The sequence below is a fragment of the Ptychodera flava genome, chromosome 10 (genome assembly GCF_041260155.1).
Source record: "Ptychodera flava strain L36383 chromosome 10, AS_Pfla_20210202, whole genome shotgun sequence".
Classification (NCBI taxonomy): Eukaryota; Metazoa; Hemichordata; class Enteropneusta; family Ptychoderidae; genus Ptychodera; species Ptychodera flava.
Window position 1 is genome coordinate 35461720 of NC_091937.1, and position 24174 is coordinate 35485893.

Genomic DNA, 24174 nt, shown 5'->3' on the forward strand with positions numbered 1-24174 from the left:
CTATTGTTCAAAATGCAGTGCGGCCATCGTCGTGGAATGAACACCTGTCGGACAGATGCATCGAAATAATTAACGAGTTTGGTTTGACACAAGTCAACGCACACAGAACTTGCAATGATCACGTCTTAGACTTGGTGTTTTCTTTCGGTGGTTCATGTACAGCATCCGTCACCGAAAAGTCTGTTAAATCTAATCATGACGCTCTTCACTGTGAACTTAAAATTGTCGGTAAGCGTCACATACTTCTGTGTGAAAGATCTGTGTATAATTTTCGAAAAGCTGACTTTGTACACCTGAAGTCACTTTTGTCATGTATTCCGTGGTCAACAATGCTTGACATTGAAGATCTCGATCAGTGTGTTAGATGTTTTTATGATATTTTAAATAGTGCAATTGATGAATGTGTCCCCAAAATAAAACTTAGAGGGCGCAAATTTCCTCCCTGATTCGATGCGGATCTAATTTCTCTATTGAAGGAGAAGGCAGATGCCCATCGTAGATTTAAAAAGTTTGGTAATCCTGCAGACTATGAACTTTTTTCCCAGCTAAGGTCAGAATTTAAAAAGTTGAAAAACATCAAATATTGTGAGTATGTAGAGGAAATCGAATTATCCTCACAACATAATCCCAAACGTTTCTGGGGTTTTGTTGCTAATAAATCAAAATCTAGTTCTATTCCAAAGGTTATGAAACATACTGATTCCGTGTTTGATTCACCGATTTTAATGCTGAAGGTTTTAACGATTTCTTCGAATCTGTTTTTAGTAAACCTGATGAGTCGAATTTACCTGATGTAACTACTATAAAGATGACGTCTTGTGCAATATTCATGCACGTTACGATGACGTAATGACATTACTACTTTCCACTGATGTAAACAAAGCTTGTGGAGTTGATAATGTATCTGGTGTAATTTTAAAAAGTGCGCTGAGGAACTTGCTTTTCCTCTCACTTATATTTATAATAAATCCCTTTCATCCGGAATCTTTCCGACGTTTTTTAAGCGTAGCAATGTGGTGCCAATCTTTAAAAAAGGTAATAAGCAGGATATTAGAAACTACAGACCTGTTTCACTGTTACCTTTATTTAGTAAAGTCTTCGAGAAGATCGTTTTTAAGAGTTTATATGGCCATGTTGCTAACGTTATTTCTGATGATCAACACGGTTTTGTTCTTGGGAGAAGCGTCGAGACGAATCTAGCCACTTACACAGACTTTATTTCAACAGCGTTCAACAATAAATTACAAACTGATTCAATTTATCTAGACTTCAGTAAAGCTTTCGATTCCATTTCTCATAAACTACTCATTCACAAACTTTCTTCTTTCGGTTATACCGGAAATTGCATTAAGTGGCTTGAGTCGTATCTGTCCGATCGCTCCCAGAGAACTGTCATTGAGGGAAGTTTTTCCAAATGGTGCCCAGTTGTATCTGGGTACCCCAGGGTTCTATTATTGGTCCCCTGCTTTTTATTTTATACGTAAATGATTTGTCAACATGTGCTCGGTCATCAAATGTTATTTTATATGCAGATGATTCGAAGCTTTATAAAACTATCCAGTCAATTTCTGATTGCGCATTGTTGCAAGATGATCTTGACAGGGTTGTCCGTTGGTGTTCAACATGGAAGCTTAAGTTAAATATTGACAAATGTGGCTTCATTAGTTTCACTAATAAGACTAAGATGATTCTTTTTAATTACTCAATTAATACAACTCCAATCACACGTTTTACGTCAATCAAGGACCTTGGTGTCATACTTTGTGGCTCCATGGATTTTTCCGAGCACATTGATACTGTCGTCAAGAAAGCAATGCGCAATCTAGGTTTCTTAAAACGCAATTGTCAAGATTTCCATAATGTAAAGTCGGTGAAGGCCTTGTACATTTCTTTGGTACGGAGCTGCCTCGATTTCTGTTCTGTTATATGGAATCCATGGCAAAAGAACCTAGTTGATAAAGTTGAACGTGTTCAAAAGAAATTTATCAGATACTTATGCTTTAAACAAAACATACCTTACTGTTCTTCAGAGTATAGAAAATTATGCACATTTTTCAAACTACCTCCCCTTTTTAATCGTAGAAAGTTTCTGATCTCTGTTTTTTATACAAATGTATTCATTCTGTGGTTAACAGTTTCTATTTAATACAAAACCCACTGAATGTTCAACGAACTTTAAGGTTTAACTGTCCGTTTCGGGTACCAGCAACCAGAATTAATGTTCGCAAGTACTCTTTCATTCCACGTGCTCTGTCCACTTTTAACGAAATTGCAAAATATAATCCAAATATTGATATTTTTGACAGATTTAGTCTTTTTAAAAATAGTGTAAAGAATTATTTTTATACATGATCTCGTTTGTGAATCGCAATTGTCTGTTTTTATTGTATATATTATTTTTATTGTTTATTTTGTGTGATTGTGCTTGTATTTCTTTTTATGTCGAGCGGAGCCTGTAATTGGGATTTTATTCCTGTTGGTCTTTCCGAATAAATAAATAAATAAAAGAGAGAGACAAACAGAGAGAGAGAGAGAGACAGAGAGAGAGAGAGAGAGAGAGAGAGAGAGAGAGAGAGAGAGAGAGAGAGAGAGAGAGACTAGATGTAGATCGCCAGAGCCCATCGTCGTTTATTCTGACAGACACCGTACATCTGTAATTGCAAATCAAAATGTCTAGGTTTCCTTCTTACGATTACTTTCTTTCTTATTTACATATTTGCTTTTAAGTTTGTTTTTTGTCCATTTTTACAAATATTTCACACGTTTTCAGTCTATTCTCATTCTGTATATTCACATTTTATTGTTCCCTAGTTTCCTAGCTTTCATAATATACCTTATTCTCCCGTCGCTAAAAATCAAATTAGAAGCACATAAATACATCTGGATACAGCCATTCACAAATCTTAAAAGGAATGAAAACCAACTGATGAATACATTGAAATAAAAATGAAATGAAATAAATTTCTAGTATATTGTGGTTTTCTTGAACCATGGGTATGGATATTGTTAATGAGCTGAAATCTTGTTTTCATTTCTAGTGGACTGACAATTGAACAAAGGATTGCAAAATTAGATTTATTGATTGAAGTACCATGATGTGGCGTACAAGTTCATGTAGGCAATGAACTTTGAATAAAATATGTCAGAAAGAGACACATTTCTACCTTTTACACCCTCCTTCTTTTAAAATTGATACAATAGATGCAGAGGTATATACCTGATTTTGTATTAGTACTGACACCTTTAAAACAAAGTCCTTTTTCCCCAAAAACGAAAACATGTGAGAAAAAAAGATAAACAAAAGTAGTTGAAAAAACTGAACTACTGATGGCGCTCTCACCATCTGCTTCCTTGGCTGTCTGCGATCACTCGGCCTTACACACCGCAAGTCCAGTAATAGCTGCTCCACCTACGCTCATGGTATCCAAAACATTAATATTCACCGAAATGTGTCTTGAGATTGTTTTTTTTCTGTGTTCATTTGTTTGTTAAACTGACGACTTCTTGCAAACAGTGGCGTAGACCACAGGCGCTCCTTAGCTGGGTAGTCTGCCTAAGTAGATCGATTTTCGGATCGATCTATTTATCCCGTAGTCGGTATGCCCGCCACTGCAACCTAAAACCTCACAGTGGCGGGCATATCGACTACGGGATCAATAGATCGATCCGAAATCGATCTACTTAGCAGACTACCCAGCTAAGGAGCGCCTGTGGCGTAGACAGGTGCAAACGGGTATTTTACAGGGATGTCATGATCTCCGATGTTTAGTGATGTTTGTGCTTTATACTGATGACACATCGAGAAATTTACGACATGGCTGAAAGATGAAGAAATTTGTTTGTTTGAAATATACAGCAATAAATAAAATGTTAAATGAAAACCAGCAAGCACACTCTGCAAGAACTAACACTCTGCCTAGACAAATGCATCCCAGTATATCTTTATCAAGGCCTTGAGTTGCTATACTTGGATCATGGATGCATTTGTCTGATTCATCCGGGTGGAGTGATATAGTTCGTGCAGAGTGACATTGCTTGCTATTCTGGTTTTTTATTTACATTTTATATTTCATTTTTAGCTTTATATCAAACAAACATCTTCATGGTTAGCTATGTTGTAATTTACTCGAGGTATGTATTTGTATAGGCCTACATACAAACAGACAAACAAACAAACAAAAACAAAAAGCGAACATCAGATATTTAGCGCATTGTGTTATTGCAGGCCTAGAGGGGTCGATCAACTTTCAATGGACTTTAATACAATAGTTTTCATTTGGTAATTTAGCGGTTTAAAAAGCTACCATTGCGTGTAATATCACCATATTTCAAGCACCGAGTGTCGACTTGTCCCGGAGAGTACATTTGATAATAGGGTGGTCTCTTCTGTTGTACGCATACGCAGTAACAGTGCGTGATGGAGGGACCGCTGTTCACTTGAACGCTGATGATCTGCTTCATTCAGACAAACAAACAAATAAGCAAACCAACCAACCAATAAACAAATTGAAAAATAGATAGATAAATAAATAAATAGAATGACATGATCAAAGACAACACATACTCGCCTAAAACTCAGACCACTACAAGAATTTTCCACTGAAGACAACACAGTTTGCAGGTTGCATGTAACTTCGATTTATTCAATTTTTAATTCAATTAAACTTAATCTAAAAAACTTAAGCTAAAAATCAAATTAGAAACACATAAATATATCTGGATACAGCTATTCACAAATGTTACAAAAGACAAACGATGAGCATGACTTGACAAGTTGGATATTTAATGCCGTATTTTCACAGTGGTGTTGCATTGATCAATAATTTGCGAATCTCTTGTCATCTGAGTTCTCCGCCAGGTCGGTTAGTTCGGTAATCGGGTAGCGCCCTCTACAAAACTTAAAACATGCAAAGTGACCCAGAGAGTGACCTGAGTGATCACTGACGAAGTCACACTGTTGGCACTGTCATCTTCATTTACCTTTTTATTTCAAAACAAGTATTCCACTCTTATTGGGAAGGAAATATGACATGACAGATTAGAAGAAACACTAAAGGATATACAGGTAAATTTTGAAACGTTATTTTGCACACACAATTGTGATTCGCCTTGGTCTAGCCACAGTCGTTTGGAGAGCTATTCAGCGCTGGGACTATTCGCCCCATAGACGAGTGTGCAGAAGCGAGAAATACCCCAAGTCTGGAAACAGAATGGCTATAAAAACCACGCCATGTCACATTCCGTGTCCGATTTCTCTGTGAAAATTAACAAGTTCATCTATCATGCAACCGTCGATCGCTCCCTATCATTCTAAAATTTCATACCTGATACTTTATCTGATTCAAAAACGCTCGTTTCGTGTAATTTTCGGCCGAATTCGACGGACACCTCGCCAAAACCTGGGGGTGAGCAACATTCTGGTCACCTCTTGGGTCCCTCCACTTTACTGACGTTGGCGCCGCCTACCCATGAGGGATGACTGGAATGTTGCTCACGCTTATGTTTGGCCAGGTTTATCTCGAACTCAGCCGAAAATCACAGGAAATGAGCATTTTGTAAGCAGATGAAGTATCAGGTATGAATTTCGTGTGATTTTCGGCCGAGTTCAGAAGACACGTCGCCAAAACATAAGGCATGAACAACCTTCCAGTCACCCCTCATGGGTACGCGGCGCTAACGTCAGTAAAGTGGAGGTGCCCAACGTCCACTGTGAGGTGACCGGAATGTTGCTCACGCTTATGTTTTAGCGATGTGTCCGTCGAATTCGGCCGAAAATCACACGAAACGAGCGTTTGTGAAGCAAATCAAGTACCAGGTATGAATTTTGAGAATGCTAGGGAACGGTCGACGGTTACATGATAGATGAACTTGCTACTTTTCACGGTAAAATCGAACGTCGAAGATGACATGGTGGCACAATCTCTATACGAAATAGCCATTTCATTTCCAGACTTGGGGTATTTCTCGCTTCTGCACACTCGTCTATGGGGCGAATAGTCCCAGCGCTGAATAGCTCTCCAAACGACTGTGGTCTAGCCATGGTCTATTGTTGTGATGTGACGGGATCAGTTTTGCAGTGTTCATTGCATTCAGACGCCGATCACATCGAAAATGTCACTTAAAATTGTTTAAACAACTTAATCTTGGGTAACTCGTACCAAAGAGATGAAGGGATTTTCCGAAATTCACAATTTTCGTGGAAGCTTTTGTTCCTAAACGCTTAAAACGTAACTTTTTCAAGATTTCATTGATTTACTGAACGGCATCACATTGCGTAATGTGTGTCAAATACGGTGACCTAACTTCATTCTAAGACATTCCTCTGTCAAAGTTCCTAAATTTTCTGAGTGAAAATTATCGAAAAACAACATCATTTGTGTCTATGTTTACACTAGACATGAGGCGACATCAACATATAGTAATATTTTTCAAAAACCATCGTTCTAAACCTGAGAAATTGATGGTTTTTGAGATGTAAACATTATGTAAACGGTGCTAATCGTTCGTCGTCACGCTTGAGTGATAATTGGAAATTGACTTCGCGCCGAAAGTTTTGACAGAAATCCAATATTTTGATGAAATACAGACATACACATCATCTTGGTGTTTCTGTCTACTTAGAAAATACTGTGATGTGTTTGTCATTCCACCCTCTAACACAGATGCTGTCTCGGCTGACTGCAATGTACTCAGGCAGACTCAGTTCATCTGTAAAAAGATTAAATAACCAAGTCCCATCTCGACTCCAAATCGAAATCCTATGATTGTCGTAATCACAAACATAAACATTGTCAGCGCCATCAACGGCAATGCTGCATGGGTAGTACAGCTGACTATCGCCGTAACCTTTCTCACCGTATTGGTACAGGTAATTGAAATCAGAATCAAAACACTTGATGCAGTTATTGTTACAGTCAGACACCATGATGACATCCATACTGTTGACAGCGACAAACCAGGGGTACTGGAATTGTGTCTGTCCAGCACCAAGACTGCCAACCTCTGAAACATATTGACCAGTCTTGGTGTACTTGAGTAACCTATGACCTTTGACATCAGTGACCAAAACAAACCCTTTCAAGAGAGCTATGCACCAGGGATTTATGTCTGCAGGTAAAGTAATTATTCCGATAACTTTATTATTTTGATCACAAACAACAATTTGCAAATTGCTGTCATCAAGTATGAAGTAGTGGTTGTCGTTAGAGACTGCTACGGACTGTGGCTTGAATGGCTTGGCAAACTGACCGCTGAAACTGCCCAGCACCTTTTCACATGTGTAGTCTTGGTTCAGTATCTGAACAATGTTGTTGCCCTTGTCACACACTAGAAGTTTATCATCATGGAATGTTAAACCACATGGATTGTTGAACTTCTGTCCTGGACTAGGACCTTGACCATCCAGTATGAATTTTGACCAGCCACCTGAAAGGTCAAAGGTTAAAACAAGCATATCAATGGAGTGAAATTTCAATGTATTTTGTCAAGTAACAAACTGTTCTCACAATCACAACTTGAAACTGAGATTAGATATTGATACAAATCAAACTGCATCAAAATTACAATTCAACAGGGTAAATTCTTGAATAATCGATATATTGTTATTTCATATTTTATTGCCCTTTTACCATGGCAACAATACAGCGTTGTGTTCCTGAGCAACAATTGCATTTTCAACATGTGGGAAGGCATTTTATTCATGGCACACGTTATGTGTTAATCATGCTACTTCTAATGAAAGGCTAAACCTGTTTGGTTGTTCTACTTTTGTCCTGAATTTGGACTGACCCATCAGACTCATTACTCAACTTTGTCCAGCCAGCTGCAAGGTCAGAGAGGTCAAAGGTCAAAATAAGCAGATCGATTGTGAAGCTGAATTTCCATATAACTACCGTAGTGTTTGCAGATACAGCTTAAAATTGAGAGTAGACATTGATATAAATCAAATACTGACTCAAAATGACAAATCAACAGGGTAAATTTGAACTCTACAAAATATTTCATAGTTTAAGCTCTTTTGCCATGGCAACCATATTAGTTGTATTTTGTTGATTGTTCAATGTGTACATCTGAGAATTTAGTAATACTGCTTTCTCATGGTAAATTTACGATGGCTGTATCTGTTTAATTTTACATATTCGGACCTTGGAAGGCTAGCCCATGGGTTTGTTCAACTTCTGTCCTGAATGAGGCTCTTGACCAGGCAGACTCAATTTTGTCCAGCTGATGGAAGGTCAAAGGTTAAGAAAAGCAGATTTTGTGGTGTGAAATTAAAATGTCGTGACATTAAGCTGTGTTTGCTGATAATATCTTGAATGGATGTTGATATTAATCAAAGTTCATCAAAAGGACAATACACAGGGTAAATTCTAAACTATGAATTTTTGTTATTTAATATATTATTACCTCATTACCATAGCAATGAAACAAATTTTTGTTTCTTTAAGTTGTTTTTTTCAAATGTTTGTCTGAAAATGGAAATGGCACTTTTTTCAGAGAACAAATAATATTGCTACATTTGTTGATTTTTGTTGAAGACTATATGGTTGTCTCTCTCCAGAATTTTGACTTTGGCCAATCAATTTTGTCCAACTGACCACAAGGTCAATGAGGTCAAAGGTCAAAATAAACCAACAAGCAGTGAGAAGATGTAACAATAAGTTATGTTTGCTGATACAGCTTGAAATTGTGGCTAGATGTTAACATAAATCAATCTGCATCACAATGATAATTCAACAGGATACATTCTTACATTTAGTATTTTCGCTATCATCATTAGTGCCCTTTTACCATGGCAACAATATAACAGTGCATTTCCTAAAGTTTTCTTTTTCAAAATGTCAAAAATGCTATCTGTCCTTCATACATTTATTTGAACTTTGTAAGCGGTGATTGGTAGGGAAACATTAGTAACTTGCTATCCCCTAATCTGATTGCATTTGCATTTGATGTACTAAAGAAAACTTTGGTAAAATTACATGAAATAAGTTATTATTATTATTATTATTATTATTATTATTATTATTAGAATTTCTTTAAAAAACGCACTACACATATGTCACAGTACGCTGTACAGAACACACAAAAGAATATGCAAATTTACAAAATACTTGATGCAAGTGTCAGGAATAAAACGCACCACACGAGCAGTCCTGCAGTGAAGAAAATGTACTGCAAAGCATAAACAAATCACTGATAATACAGATTAAAAAGATAAGTTTTCAAACCGTGTTTAAAAGACTCAACATTTCTTGCACTATGTTATACTAAAGGAAATAAAGAAACTTTGATAAAATTACATAAAATTAGTAGGAAACTCTTTGAAGATATCTATTCACTGCTCTGAACAAAAACATCAAAAAATTATAGACATGTCATATGGATACATAAATTTTGTTTTATTTTGTAGAAGGCCAAACCTATTGTGTCATTTGATTTGTGTCTTTCATAGGCACCTTAACCACCTTCCTACCTAAATTTTGCCCAACTGACCACAAGTTCAAAGAGGTCAAAGGTCAAACAGCAAATGTCTTAGCAATAGGCTTTTTGCTGATGTAACTTGAAATTTAAATCCAATTGCGATATAAATCAAACAGCATCACAATAACACTTCATCAGGGTAAATTTTTAACTAATTTTTGCTATATCAGTGCATATTTCTGATATCATTTTGTTATTTTAATGCATAATTACCATGGCAACTATCTTCAACAATTTATATTTCTTAAAACTTGCATAAATTTTCAAAGTGTCAGATATGCCATTGTTTTTGTAAAGAATTCATTTGTTTTCTTTAAAAAGATCTTATAGTGATACAAGGGTGTTGCACAATTTGCAGTCAGGAAGGCTGTTGTCATGGCAACACTAGTAGATTTTAGTTCAAAATCTATCATATACCCATGTCTTTTGTGTTAGTGGTGATCAAGTCACGATTCTATCACAAACCTTTATGGAATTGGATAAAAGCAAACACCATATATCAATAATAAATTCAATTGTATGTAAATTACAAGAAAGGACAAAACATTTTGACATTTTTTCACAAAAATTCTGAAATGTATTTTTTGCTCTTGTGTCGGTAAGTTTTCCTGAATTTAAATCATTTTTACAATGTTAAAACAGTGTTTTTGCTAAGGTTTGGGGCAAGTGTGGTACCACTCTCATATTCCCATCATTCTTGCACTGATATACAGTCAGAGAACCCAAGAAACATGACTTGGGAGATCCAGTAAAATTTAGCTTGGTACTGTCCTCAACAGAAACACTGTCATTGAATAACTGCCTTTGAAACAAATAAAATTCAGCCTTCCTTGAAACAATAGATGTAACAACATCAGCTAACCAGGGGAAGATTCTTTGTGTGTTCTCATATTGTATCTTTTACTTTTGCAAAGGCAACAAAATATCTTGAGATTTCTAATTTTTAGCTCATATTTGGTTTTTATATAAATACCAAAAGAGCTTATATGATGAGTCTAAGTGGCGTCTGTGTCTGTATATTTGTGGGTATGTGCGGATGTATGTCCGTCACACACAAAGGCTCCCATACCGCCAAAGCTACCGTCTCAGTATTTGGTGTACAGGTAGATGTAGGGGTTGAGATGTGAATTTGTTCAAATGAACACATCAGTGTCAAAAATGTGCAAATGAGGTAAGAAAAAGCGAAATTCTGAAACAGGCTTGAAACAGGCTTACTCCACTGACTTGAGTCATTTCCTGTCATTGTCATTGAACTGTTACATATTAACAGACCTGCTCAAACCATAGACAGTAGAGGGGAGGAAGACCGTCTATGGTCAAACTAAGGGGGGCTAGCTGCCTTTCTGCTATGCATGTTGCTAAAGTTGACCTCCAGTACCTAAAGTTTCAGACCTTAATTACTTTTGTCATTCTTGTTTTTCTGGTTTAAATATTTCTTGTTGTTTTTCTGGTTGTACTGTGCAGAAATCATTGTCACAACATCAACATAGAATTTTCCTGCACTGAACAGATAGAAACAACATTTATTGTGATCTTGATACCCATACTAGCTGGTATGTACCAATTCTGATCAAATTTGAGCGACACCGTAAAATTGCGGTATTTTTACATTTTGCTATTCTAAAAACTTTATTCGTCTTCCTGTAAGGTTGAAAAGATACATGTGCAAGTATGGTCCCGGAGAATATTTACCTAAGGCTGTGTTGAAAGCGTTGTGCCAAATGGCACAGATGGTATGTTGAGAATTTAACATTTTCTGCCATCTTTTTTATCAAAGTGAATTTATACATTGCTTTGAAAACTGACCACAGAAACTTCACAGCATCTTTTCACATAAACACTGTTGAACACAACACTGGGTAAATTATGGTAAGCATTGCCATCACCCTGTAACAGTGTGATGGAAATTCTTTGCACAGATAATTCACACTGAATATCTTAGCCTTTATTGCACTGTGGTTGTTTATTTATAATGAAATCAAAAAGGCTAACTTTGTTCTTTCTAGAACTTGTAAATTCAGTGGTATCTTGATCTTGTATACCGGTACACTTATTTGTTTATTTGCATTCTATTAGGACATTTGTCCTGACAGGTGAGCTGTGGTTAAATGTTAGTACTGAGATGAAGTGTGCCACCAATGATGTACGCTGCCAGCAGATGCCATTCTGCAGGTTGGCAGCAAAGTCTTGAATTTCCTGCACTATAAATGAGGACTACATGATCAGGCTAATCTTTGTAGTGCCAAATTGTCTACATGGAGAAACTAGTTTCCTCAGAAATAATCAAAATATTTTGCCCTCGAAATAACGACCTACTTCAAAGACATATCAGCCACCTGTTTATATACTAGTCAACATGCAAGGCATTCAGTATAATTTCTGACTCGGCTGTCTTCATCCATTTCGACACATAATGCCATGTTTGTTATGTAGGCACATCATTGAAACTGAAATAATCATAACATTTACCTATAATTTGTTCAGACATTCTTTGTTTCATTTTCATTTCAGTGTTACTGTTCTACTTTTATCTGACAAATTTTCCCCATATGTGATGTCATCACTGGGGAACACAGTAGAGTTCTATGGTTAAACAGCATTTCAACCTACCTTGGAATTAGAACTAGTAAGAAAGATAGTCTAGTCTGTACATGCTTCGCTCTAACATTGGTCAGGGGTGAAATCTGTGTTTATTTATCATTTCATTTATCAGTCCATCATCCAACAGGCGTTAGCCCAATTACAGGATGAGGTATGCATAACCCACTAACCCCCAGTGGAGCAATGATGAGTAAAGTGCAGTGTTTTGCCCAGAGTGTGTTCTTGCGTCTTTTGACGCAAAATTAGCAACAATATCTCGCAAAAATACCGGACATGGGTCACAGGGAAGCACTAACATCAGGGCTAGAATTGTAAGTCCAGCATCCATAGAGAGACTACTTTTCTACCAAATTACACACTTGATAGCCCATACAGTTATTGCTTCTCTATTGAGACAATGAAACATTTAAAATTTAGTCTATTTTTTTTTTGTCACAATGTAAACACTATTGGAAAATCAGTTAGTCTGTTACAGTCTACGATTCATGGTATATGAGCAAGGTGATCGATGTGCGTCCGCTGACACTGGGCCCTGCAGCCTTAGGGACAAACTCAAATGCCGGGCCACGTATGATCCCGATAACCAGACAATGATTTCGGAAGCTGAAGGCTTGTAAAAAGAACAACAAACTTTTCACGAAGCAAATTTTATTTACCACCAACTTTGAATGAAACGTTACTTGTAAATATATGCTGGTACAGTGAAGTACGAAGAATCAAATTTTCTGTCACTTTACTAGGCCGGGCACATGGCATCAAACGGAATTGACTGCACGTATATTTGGTGTACTGGAAGCTCATGACTTCACCTAAAAATATCATCAACCCCACAATTTTGTTGAAACACTATATCCCTGACTTTCAAAGTAGTAATTTGCCTTAAATTTCCCCAGAAGGAGTCTCATACAACTCTCCGATCGTCTGCAAGCCAGAGAGATCGAGGTCACCATGCTGAATTCACGATGCTGAAGTTATTTTCGTATTCGTTTTCGTATTCGTTTTCGTATTCGTATAGGAGTCACTGACAAAATTTTTTATTTTTAGTCCAAATTTCGTACGTATTATATAAAAGTTCTGTCTTTACAGAACTTAAAGTGCTTTTTATATGACAATATATCAATACTTTAATATTTGAGAATGTAAGTTGAAAAAGATCCAATCTTTTTAGGGCCTAGATTGAAAGATATCGTTGCTATAATTAGAGGAGAGATTTTAAAAACAAACGGCCAGTACACAGGTGCTCCTTAGCTGGGTAGTCTGCTAAATAGATCAATTTTCGGCTCGATCTATCGATCCCGTAATCAATATGCCCGCCATTGTGTCCTAAATACTCACTAGGTTACAGTGGCGGGCATATCGACCACGGGATCGATAGATCGGGCCGAAAATCGATCTAGTATTTAGCAGACTACCAAGCTAAGGAGCGCCTGTGGGCCAGCAGTAGTCTTTGGAGGAAAGATTTTATAAACAAACATCATTTTCGTATTCGTACTCGTATTCGTTTTGGTATTAACTTCAATCACAACAACGAACTTCAACATTCCGTTGACATCATTAGTATCGATAACGGAAATTTAGCTGACCCGCCCAATTTGACGAGTTGTAACATTTTCCAGGGGATACCCTGAGTCGAAATTTTAGGGGCAAACCTTGGACCTTGAAAATATGGCTTTTGTAGTGTCACGAAACCTTAAAAATTATATATATATGACATGCTATATTTAGACTGCTGTCGAAAAAAAAAATATCATCTCATATGATGTGGGAAAGCATCATAAAAGAAAACGAGATGAATAAAGTGGTATCATAGGCCTATGTCCCGATCGGTACATTTGTTTCCCTAATAAAGATTAATGTGTGAGCTGTTGTCAGAGTCTTTATTTGAGTACGGCCCATTTCTTTTCTTTCGTTGCGTTTGCATCAACTGTGAATTGCCAGAACATGTTGATCAACTTGCGTTATGATAAGATACATAAGAATGAATCGAAATTGATTTCTATCGCGAAATATTGAGACATCCCTGTATTCTACCATAAATAGACTTCAGCTAGTCTAGTGCTAGTCGAGACTGGCTCAATTGGTTTCCGTAAGTACTTCCATGTTATCTAGTAATAGGTAGTCTGGACCGCTCCTCCTTCAATACAACACCGTTCTGCAAATCACTCCGCACACTTTCAGCAGTACTATTTTGAGGGACGAATTAAGCCGATAACGGTAGATAGCTACTTTTTAAAAACAAAAACTCTGAATAGAAATGCAGCAACTATCAACTTTCGATAGATAAGAGAACAAAACTCAAACGTATAAGCGCATTAAATCCCAGTGTTTGTCGATCACCGGGGTTGAACGCTAAGATACCGCTGTTCTATTTTTGTACATCCATGGTCTGTTCTACATAATTGCAGTCGCTACCCGGCAGATTTGCCATGATATTTCAACAAAGTTGCTTGCTATTTAGATCTGGCTGAAAACGAAAACCTTTATAAACAGGCTAATCCAGTCCAATCTTGATGAAGTCGATGCTTTGATCTGCTACTTGAAATACAAATTGTAAATGGATATGATTATTCTAAAGTGAGTCCAAAAGGATGACCGGATATAACAATTTTCATATTTTTTTATTTAGATGGTTGTCCTGGACAAGTCCCCCGTTCACCATAGCTTTCAACAGTCACCCGTTTTGCAGCGCCTCACAAAAATCTGCCCTCCCCGCAAAATATGGTACAGTCGGGGGCAGCTCCTTTGCACAACAACTGCCTTACCATCGTCCGCATGAGAGCGGGCTCGTGAGAGTCTCATTACTTGGCACTAACTACCTGATTTTGGGGTGCATCCAGCTGCCCAGTCAAGAGACATTGGCAAGCGAATAATGCTACCTTACCAGATCCCAAACCGATTTTAGGGTCATTGTATCATTTTTTCATCAACAAAGCTGGTCTGATTGCTTCAAAATTTAACATGAAGGTCCATGGGGATGATCTACATCAGTTATGTTCAAATTTTACAAATCCTGGCATGTTGTATTTTGGGGACAAATTTTGCTATTTTTGGTACAAAACAAAATGCCAAGCACCTCATTCTTGAATTCCTTGGTCCAATTGAAAAGCTTGAGAATTGTTGCACATATCAATTTTGTATTAGTTGTGTAGATGCAATTGCTCAACTGTAAACAGGAATTTGTTCTTATGGAGTTCTTATTTACCAATAGTATGTTAATGAGCAGCAAAAGTGAAAATCTCAATAACTGCAAGTCAGAATTTTCTGTGTTGGTAATGATTTGTACAGAAACATTAAACCAAAGACCTTCAAGCCAATAATAAGTTAAAATTTCTTATATATTACTGCTTGATGAACCAAATATTGTTTACATTAATTCCCTGCAACACAATATTGCAAAAGGACATCTTTACTGTTGTATTATATATTGCACCACTAATTGTGATGTACCTGACTGCACAGAATTCAAAATTATCATAATGCAGTATGATTTGTATGCACGGAGATGGAATTGCACATTGTGTTGTCACCAGACTGCGCAATGCATAAACCCCATGTGAAACCATTGCAATGCAATCAGAGTGCACGTCCAGTGTAGGTACAACAATTGTGATTGCCTCAAAAATATTTACATTGCAAGTGGAAATTTTTCCTTGTACTCGCGTGCATGAATTTATCACTGGCCAGGAACATGTACAACACGGTTTTGTGGTTTCAACAGATATTAAAAGATGGAACTTGTTCGCACAATCGCCATTATTTCTGATAACTGATCACGAAGAGAGCAACACATTTCGGCGATCGAGCTACAAGCTGCATTGAATTGATGCAGTGGCAGTCCTTCAAATTCAGCAAATATGTTGGCACCCGCTGTGAGCATATAAATAACAAGCCGCAATTTTCAACAAGCTATCGCTAAAGTTCAGTGTATATTTCCTGTGAGCAGTGGGAACATATGTAATACACTTTATAAGGTGGTGTGTTTGTTGTTATTATATGATTGACTTAGGGACTGGTCAGTTTCTTCAACCTGGGGAGGGGGCGGTGGATTCATGGGGGGGGTCACCCTGTTTTTGACTTTGGTGGTAGGGGGGGTCACCATGTTTTTGAAATGCCCAATAGGGGGGGTCAGTGTGTTTTTTAATTTCAACATGGCTCATACTTGCGAAAAATGCATTGTGCCAGCCACAAATTTCATCATTCAGTTGCATTTTTCGGCACGCCCTTCGGGCGCATAACTTTAATAATAATAAGACATTTTTCGGAGCCCCGCCCTAGTGCAAAACTTTAATATATCAGACATATATATATATCTGACATACTTGTATGTTTAAAATTTTTCTGCACGCCCTTTGGGCGCATTTCTTTAAAATATCAAACAATATTTTTCAGCATGCCCTTCAGCTGCATGACTTTCATATATCAGGTATGTATATATTAGAGATATCTGGATGTTTAATATTTTTCGGCGAGCCCTTCGGGGCGCAGTAAATTAATATATCAGAGATATAATGTCAGAATACGGTATCTTGATGTCTGTAAATTGAAAGTCTGTTTTGCAAAGTGTACTGATCATTATGAAATCTGCAGTTTATATGAAAAGCATGACAAGTTCCTGATACTTTTCTGTTTCCTCTATGAGAATTCAGTATTAGAAAGCAACATGCACTAATATTTCACAATCACATTTTTCCTATAATAGTTCTGGACATCTACTTTAGTATAAAAAGAGTGCAGTACATTCACAGCTCATTCAAAATACTGTATTCAAACTTTAGAATTGACACTTTTAAGTTACTATTGTACAACCGACATGACAACAATTTCATTAAAACACAGAATGACTGAATGTTTAAGAATAATAATTTATTGTTTAAAGACCACTACACATCTTGTCTCAGTGGTCATAGTTATATTTAAATTATATTATATATATATATATATATATATATATATATATATATATGTACACTGAATTATCCACCTTTTGTTTACCTTTGTCGCACGCAGGGGGGGTCACCCTGTTTTCGAAAGCTGGAATAGGGGGGTCAGCCTGTTTTCGAAAATTGGAATAGGGGGGGTCAGCACTTTTTGACGTCGGCAAAAAATAATCCACCGGCCCCCCCCAGGCCGGAGAAACTGACCAGTCCCTTACATCAGTATCGGCAACCACATAGGTATGTACACGTCAAAACAAAAAGCCTACTGGTATGTCGACAGTTGGCAAAACTACTATTTGCCTGTTCTTGTCTGGCCTTTGTAGTTTATGGATCAAGCAAAAATAAATACTTAATTGATTCCAACTTGGTGCAATTGAAAAATCGTGCAGGTTAACTTATAGACTAGTACATGGGCTCATACACATGGTGCTTGTGGTACAGTATGGTATATGTAATGGCGCCCTCAGTGGCAGAATGTTGATCTCTTAGCATACAAATCATGTTGCATCATGGGATAAAATACGTATTGTGGGCTGCATGGTGTTGTGTTTTTGTTTGTCCATCACAAAAGTTGCCAACTATTACATATTTCGCCTTGGTATTTGATGGATGGTGCATCAACATGTGTTGAACTGCAGTTAGTTGACATCATGAATATTACAAGCTAAGGCCTTTACAAGCTATAAGTATCATCTGTACACTCACTCGGGCCTGCCACATCTAAATAAATGTGAGTAAAGTGTATTTGACGCTACATTTCCATTGCTCACATTTACAGAGTTTGGTGTAACACTACAGATGCTCTGCTTGAAAGAATATATTGGGACTAAGATGTACCGGTACCTTTCAGTTAACTAAATATACCTGTCTTTGCAAGCTATGTGTGATTATGCATGAAGTATCGAGAGATATCTACAAAACTGTTGTCAAGACCAGAAAGGAGCATGTAATGAATTGTAGAGGACAATTTTAATATTTTCTTTCAGTATACACAGTTATTTGTAGGCATTTTCTACTGTAATAAAGGTAAGATTACTGAATGAAAATACAGTTTGATGCTTTGTCAAGTGGTGTTTGATCTGTGTGTGTTAGTGACAGGTGAATGAAAAGTAGCTATATGTGTATAAGAATGAATGATAATCTTGAATTTGATTTTATTGCCAGTGTTAAAACCTGCTGTAAGGGTGAATGCATGTGGGATGGGGCTAGTTGTGGATATGTCGTTCATGGTATATGTGTACCCAGACTTCTCCTTGTGGTAATTAGTGTACTATAAAGGAACATATATGCTAACGAAATTGGCAAATTTACCTCTAGATGTGCACGAGAAACTCTGGAACACAAACAAATATGCACTGTTCATGTAAATATACCAAAACTGAAAGCAGGGTTCAAAATTAATGCTTGCCCACTACTATACACGTCTGGTAAATTTCCATTCTCGCAGGCCAGAGCAATAATTTCCGCTCCGCTGACCTACGCAAAAATCAAGCTCTGGCAGATTACGCCGGGAAACTGCGGAAGTATGAATGGGGGTTAATTAATTATTCATGAGAACATATCATCAGAATTAGCCAATCACGAATACGTTTTACAAAGTCATGTCGGGTCGTAAGCTCCTCATTGTCTGTGTGTACACAATCGAGCTTCAGGGCCTGAGATCCTCTGGTTCTGTTGCACCTCTTCCGATATATGTTGCGTTAAATCCGACAGCTTTCAAAATTTTGACTGTTTTTCTGTCATGATCGAGAGCAACGGCGACACCATGTGAATACTATGGCTTCGATAGGTACACAGACTACGGCCATCAACGAACCCTACCCGGTCCCACTGCAAGGTCGTCCCCGTACACTCAGTGTGACTATTTTCGGACGATCTCGGTTCGGACATTCAAAGACATGCTGTTCGTTGTACTCACTTTGCTCCGTATGGTAGCGTTTTACAAGTCATGATACCGCATATTAAGTCAGGTGACGCTGCTGTCCCGTTTTGAATAGTTAGTTTTTTTCGGTAGAAGCTATTTCGGGCGCTATAAAACTTCGCGAAGTTAACACACTGTACGATCTAAAGCAACACACAGAGACAGCCATATCCGATGTAAGCACCATACACGTCGAAATATAGTTTGCGTGTCCATGGGTTGAACGTAACTAATTTATCACAAAATTTTACAAACAGTTTTCTCAACACATCAAAATTGAAAATCGAGGGTTGAAGTTTCAAAATATCAATATTTAGCCCCTATAATCACATTCCAAATACGACGTCCGATTACTACGCACTCACTATGGAGTCAACAATTTGGCAACTTTGACCCCCCAAATACCACTTCCGTCCTGTTAACAGTTTTAGGATAAACACAATAAAGTTTCGAAGGGTATGGTAATAAGATTTCGTACTGTCGTTATTTGTGAAACGGCTTTGGGCGAAATTCACTATACCCTGTCCGAACATTGTCACCAGGTCACACTGAGCGAGTGTACGCATAAGCTTATACGTGTTCGTACCCTGCTGAACTGCAAACCCATGGAACAAACTAAACCTCTCTTGGTTTGATTCCGTTGTAAGCGTAACTTTTGTGATGAATTAATGAAACATAATCGGACTTGAACAACTACGCAATTTCCCGAGATCTGTGATTTCGGCAGTGTTGAGACGATCGGGAGCCTTAGTAGCGTACATTTGTGATTTGTATCGCGGAGCACCAGCTCGAATGAAAGGGCCCAATATACCATTCATACGTTTCTAGCTCCATGTATACCCACAGCACGATAAGAAAGCTTTCAGTGTGAACCTTAATGAAGAGATCGATACATAAACGTTTATACATAACTTGTGGTAAAGTAAATTTATGATCAATAGTTTTGACCAACGGGTTTACACAGCGGTGTTGTTCTACGTCTGGGTCGGACACTGTGCATAGCGAGGCGTGGGCCAGCTGCTCCAGTTATGCGATACCCTTCGTATATAACGCCCGTGAAACACGATGGGCGGACGGCCTGCCATGCCTGGTAGCATACAGACTTGCCACCGCTGGTCCTTGTGCAAGAAACCCATCTTTTCCTTGTGAAATAATTATCAATGGCGTCTTTTTGGTGTGAATAGAGCAGTTGAGTCCAAAAACATTAAACATTTACACATTGCGCGCTCTTCGTCGACAGTGAACGCTGTGTGGTGGTAAGCACCAAGATCAGCTCTGTAACGGGCAATCTGATTGGCTCGTAGGTTTTTCCTCGACTATCATAGAGCCTTGCAGCAATGCGTGAACGCTAAACGTGGCCAGTGATACCACGGCCTTTTCGGCGTTGGGTGATGAGACTCGCCAAAGAGGGCGTGGTGTACGACGATGGTAAATTTCCAGGACAAGTAAAATTTGTTTACAGGAAGTCCGACCGTATAATGATTTTAAGCTCACATTGGCATATATGTGTATACATGTATATATATATATATATATATATATATATATATATATATATATATATATATATATATATATATATTATAATATATATATAAATATATATATATATATATATATATCTATATATATATATACGGTATAGATTATATGGTCAGCGGCGGTGTCTGTCTGTCAGTCTGTATATATGTAATTATGTATGTATGTATGTATGTACGTGTATGTACATATGTACGTACCGTATGTGTACCGGTATGTCTGTCCAGGACAAAAACTGCAACACAACCATCTTACTATTTGGTGTACAGAGGCATCCAGGGGGCAGTTGTGAATTTGTTTAAATGAACATGTCAGAGTCAAACAAATGCAAATGAGGTAAAAAGGAAAATCTCCAAATTGATAAAACTTTGTAACCAGTTGTTAGCAAGAACGGGTTTAAACTCAGGGCATACCGGTTTCTTAACCCTTACAGTACCATGTCAATGTATACATTGACAGCTCACTTCCGGGTTCCACGCCACATCGATGTATACATTGACAAGCATTGTCACTCAGCATGGATGTAAAAAAATAGATCCATGCACTCAGTAATGCCTAACTCAGCAACTTGTTGCCTAACTAAACACGCTGAATGTCCTTCCTTACCGTTTGGACCTACTTCAGTACCATATAAGGACTAAAATAATGACATCATCTAGCTTAAGAATGGAAATTTCCGGTAAAATACACAATGAACGCCGCCATAGCTTCGCGCCCTGTAAAGGCGGAGCCTCCCTTTAAAAGGACGCCTAGTTATGGCGGCGTTCATTGTGTAAGTGGACACCAAACAGGCAACATGCAGGCACATGCTCCAGAAAATGTAACTTTTTAGTTTTCCCCGGCCGCAAAAACACAGACGGACTGCCAAGCGTTCAGCGCGAAGATGCTGCTGATCGAACTCTGTGGTTATATTCAAAGTCTAACGCGACTGGAAGACAATTTTTAGGAAATTCGAGCGTTTGTGGTGGGGAATCAATGACCGTTGGCGATTTGAACTGACCGTCAATCAAAAGCTTGCATAAACTCTGTTTGCAGGATTAGCAAAATGTGACAAAAGGTTGAGATCAGTTTGTGTAATCAATGGTATAGAATCAAACATCGTACTGGCCAAGTGTTTGAATGGGAGGAGAACTCCACTAATGCGAGAACCTGGGATTGAAAAGTGCCGCTTTAAAGGGAGGCTCCGCGTTTAATAGCTGAACACTTTCAGCTTACGTACCGGTATACGCATAGGGAACAGATGAAAGGACCCTGGGGTGGGGAGGAGGGTTTTTTGTGCAACGGTTTACCTTATTTGATTTTATTAATTTTGACTGTGATATTTCAAATAAAGCTTTCGACTCCAAACTGTCTGACTGTGTTTTCAATACCTACAATTCCTTATCTCCTCTTCAACCAGTGCACATACCACTCTAATTGCTGCGCAAACATTGCCAACTTGTTAATGACTGCACGTATCAGCGGATTAGCTTAATAAGTCAACACCACAGCCGTCCCACACGTATTTCAATGCGTGTGGGACGGCTGTGGTGTTGACTCAATCACTTACGACAGCGGATAAGCAAGTTGGCAATGTTTTCGGAGCAATTACAGTGGTGTATACACAAGTTGGAAAGGAGATAAGGACTTGTCGGTAATATATAAAGCAGTCAGACGATGTGGAGTCGAACTCTTTATTTGAAATATCACAGTCAAAATTAATAAATCAAATAAGGTAAACCGTTGCACAAAAAACCCCCTCCCCACCCCAGGGTCCTTTCATCTGTTCCCTATGGTATACGCTTACTTCAATCATAGACCCTCAGAAAAACGGGACAGGCAACTGCGATAGAGAACAAAGGGTCTGTGGGGTTAGCAGCGTGCGATCCTACTTGGAATAATTAAGAGGTGTTAATGAGTCAGGTACGGAATGACGCTGGACCCGATCGACTGCACACACTGGTCCGGTTCATAGACACGTGCATGCGGGTATACGGTAATAATGTTTTCGGATTACAAGTTATTTGGATTACCCGCAAGTCCATTTTTAGAAAGAAAAGTGTTACAACTATTTTGAGAAGAATTCGTCAAAGTGGTTTTAAAGTACTTTTTATATATTGGTAGCGAGATTCGATGCAACTAGAAGTCTGCAGGGAGTCAGTATGTTGCTGTAAAGTGAAAGTTGGAATAGCAATCCGAAACACATATCGCTGCAGTTCCAGACTTGACAGCAGTTGACATCACAGAGTTGTTTACATTCCGTAATGGTCCGTGTATCTCCGAATTTTCCCTCGGTTTTGCAGTTTTTTAACCGTCGGAATATTTTCTGTGCGAGGAGTGCTCCATGATTAGGTAAAGTATGTATGTTAACTACTGAAATGTTGTTTTTGAAAACTATGAAGGGCCAAATTTACGAGTGCAGCGTTCAGCTTTGTGTAAATGCATGTCTACCTTACCGCTTCTGACTCCACCAACCGTTGAGAGTCCTGATTTAATGCAAAGTTTCTCCTGACAGCGAAAGCCAGTGTAACAAATGTATTTTCTCGTTCTTTGCGGATGTAGACATGTGTAGCTTGTCCGAACTTTGGTGTTTCTTTAGGCTAAAACAGTACCAAAATGTTAGAGGTCGGATCGTGTATTTGAGCTCTGATGGAGTAGTCATTTTTAGCTCCCATAGCCATATGTATATATGGCAATGGAAGCTATTCTTATAGGCTAGGGAAATGTCTGTATGTATGTATGTCTGTATGTCTGTCCGTCAACATCAAAAACTCCAAAACCGCTGCACATTTCATCTTGATATTTGGTGTGTACATGGATGATGGGCTGTAGATGAGATTTTGTTCAAATGAAGTTGTCATTGCCAAAAATATGCAAATTAAGTGAAAAAATGTAAAAACAGTCAAAATTGAAAAACTCAATAACCACTGAGCAGATTACATGAAAAATTTGCATGTAAGTACTTTGGGCTGACCTGAAATGATTGTGCTTTTTTTGATTTTTGATATTGTTGAAAATATGCAAATTAGTGCCAAAAAAGGCGTTTTTGGTAAAAAATCTTCTTCTTCATAACTGCTGGTCAGACAGCTTTGATATTTGGTATACAGGTCCCTAGGGATAACCCAACTTGGATTTGTTCAAATTGTGATGAAATATGCAAATCTGTATTTTTAAGGAATTTTTTTGTCATTTTTGGTCAAAAATTTATTTCATCAAAACCGCTCGTCTGACAGCTTTGATATTTTGTATACAGGTTCCTACAGATAAACTAAATATGATATATAGAATATATGATGAAATCTGCAATTTTGTATTTTTGGTGCAATTTTTGCCATTTTTGGTCAAAAAATGTGTTTTTCAAAAACTACTTGTCTGATGCCTTTGATATTTGGTATACAGGTTCCTAGGGGTTCTCTTAGTGTGATATAGTGAAATTTGATGAAATCTTCAATTTTTGTATTTTTGGGTCAATTTTTGCCGTTTTTGGTCAAAATATTTGTTTCTCAAAAGTTAGTCATGTGATAGCTTTGATATTTGGTATACATTTTTATACATAATTATGATGAAATCATCAATTTTGTATTTTTGCAGCTAATTTTGCCATTTTAGGTCAGGCCATCCTGAAATGAGCTATCAAAGATCTCAACCTTCTTCATCAATACATATGTCACGAAAAGTTGCTCTCTACATAACACAGCAGAGCTCTGTCGACTATTG

General features: G+C 37.8%; 1 long non-coding RNA gene across 1 annotated transcript; it reads left to right on the forward strand.

Annotated features, from left to right (window-relative positions):
- The first annotated feature begins 4938 nt into the window (after positions 1–4938).
- LOC139142651 (uncharacterized) lies at positions 4939–17977 on the forward strand. The gene is made up of 3 exons (XR_011554440.1): positions 4939–5065; positions 11129–11213; positions 17797–17977. It is a non-coding gene; the product is annotated as an uncharacterized lncRNA (long non-coding RNA).
- Positions 17978–24174: the final 6197 nt, after the last annotated feature.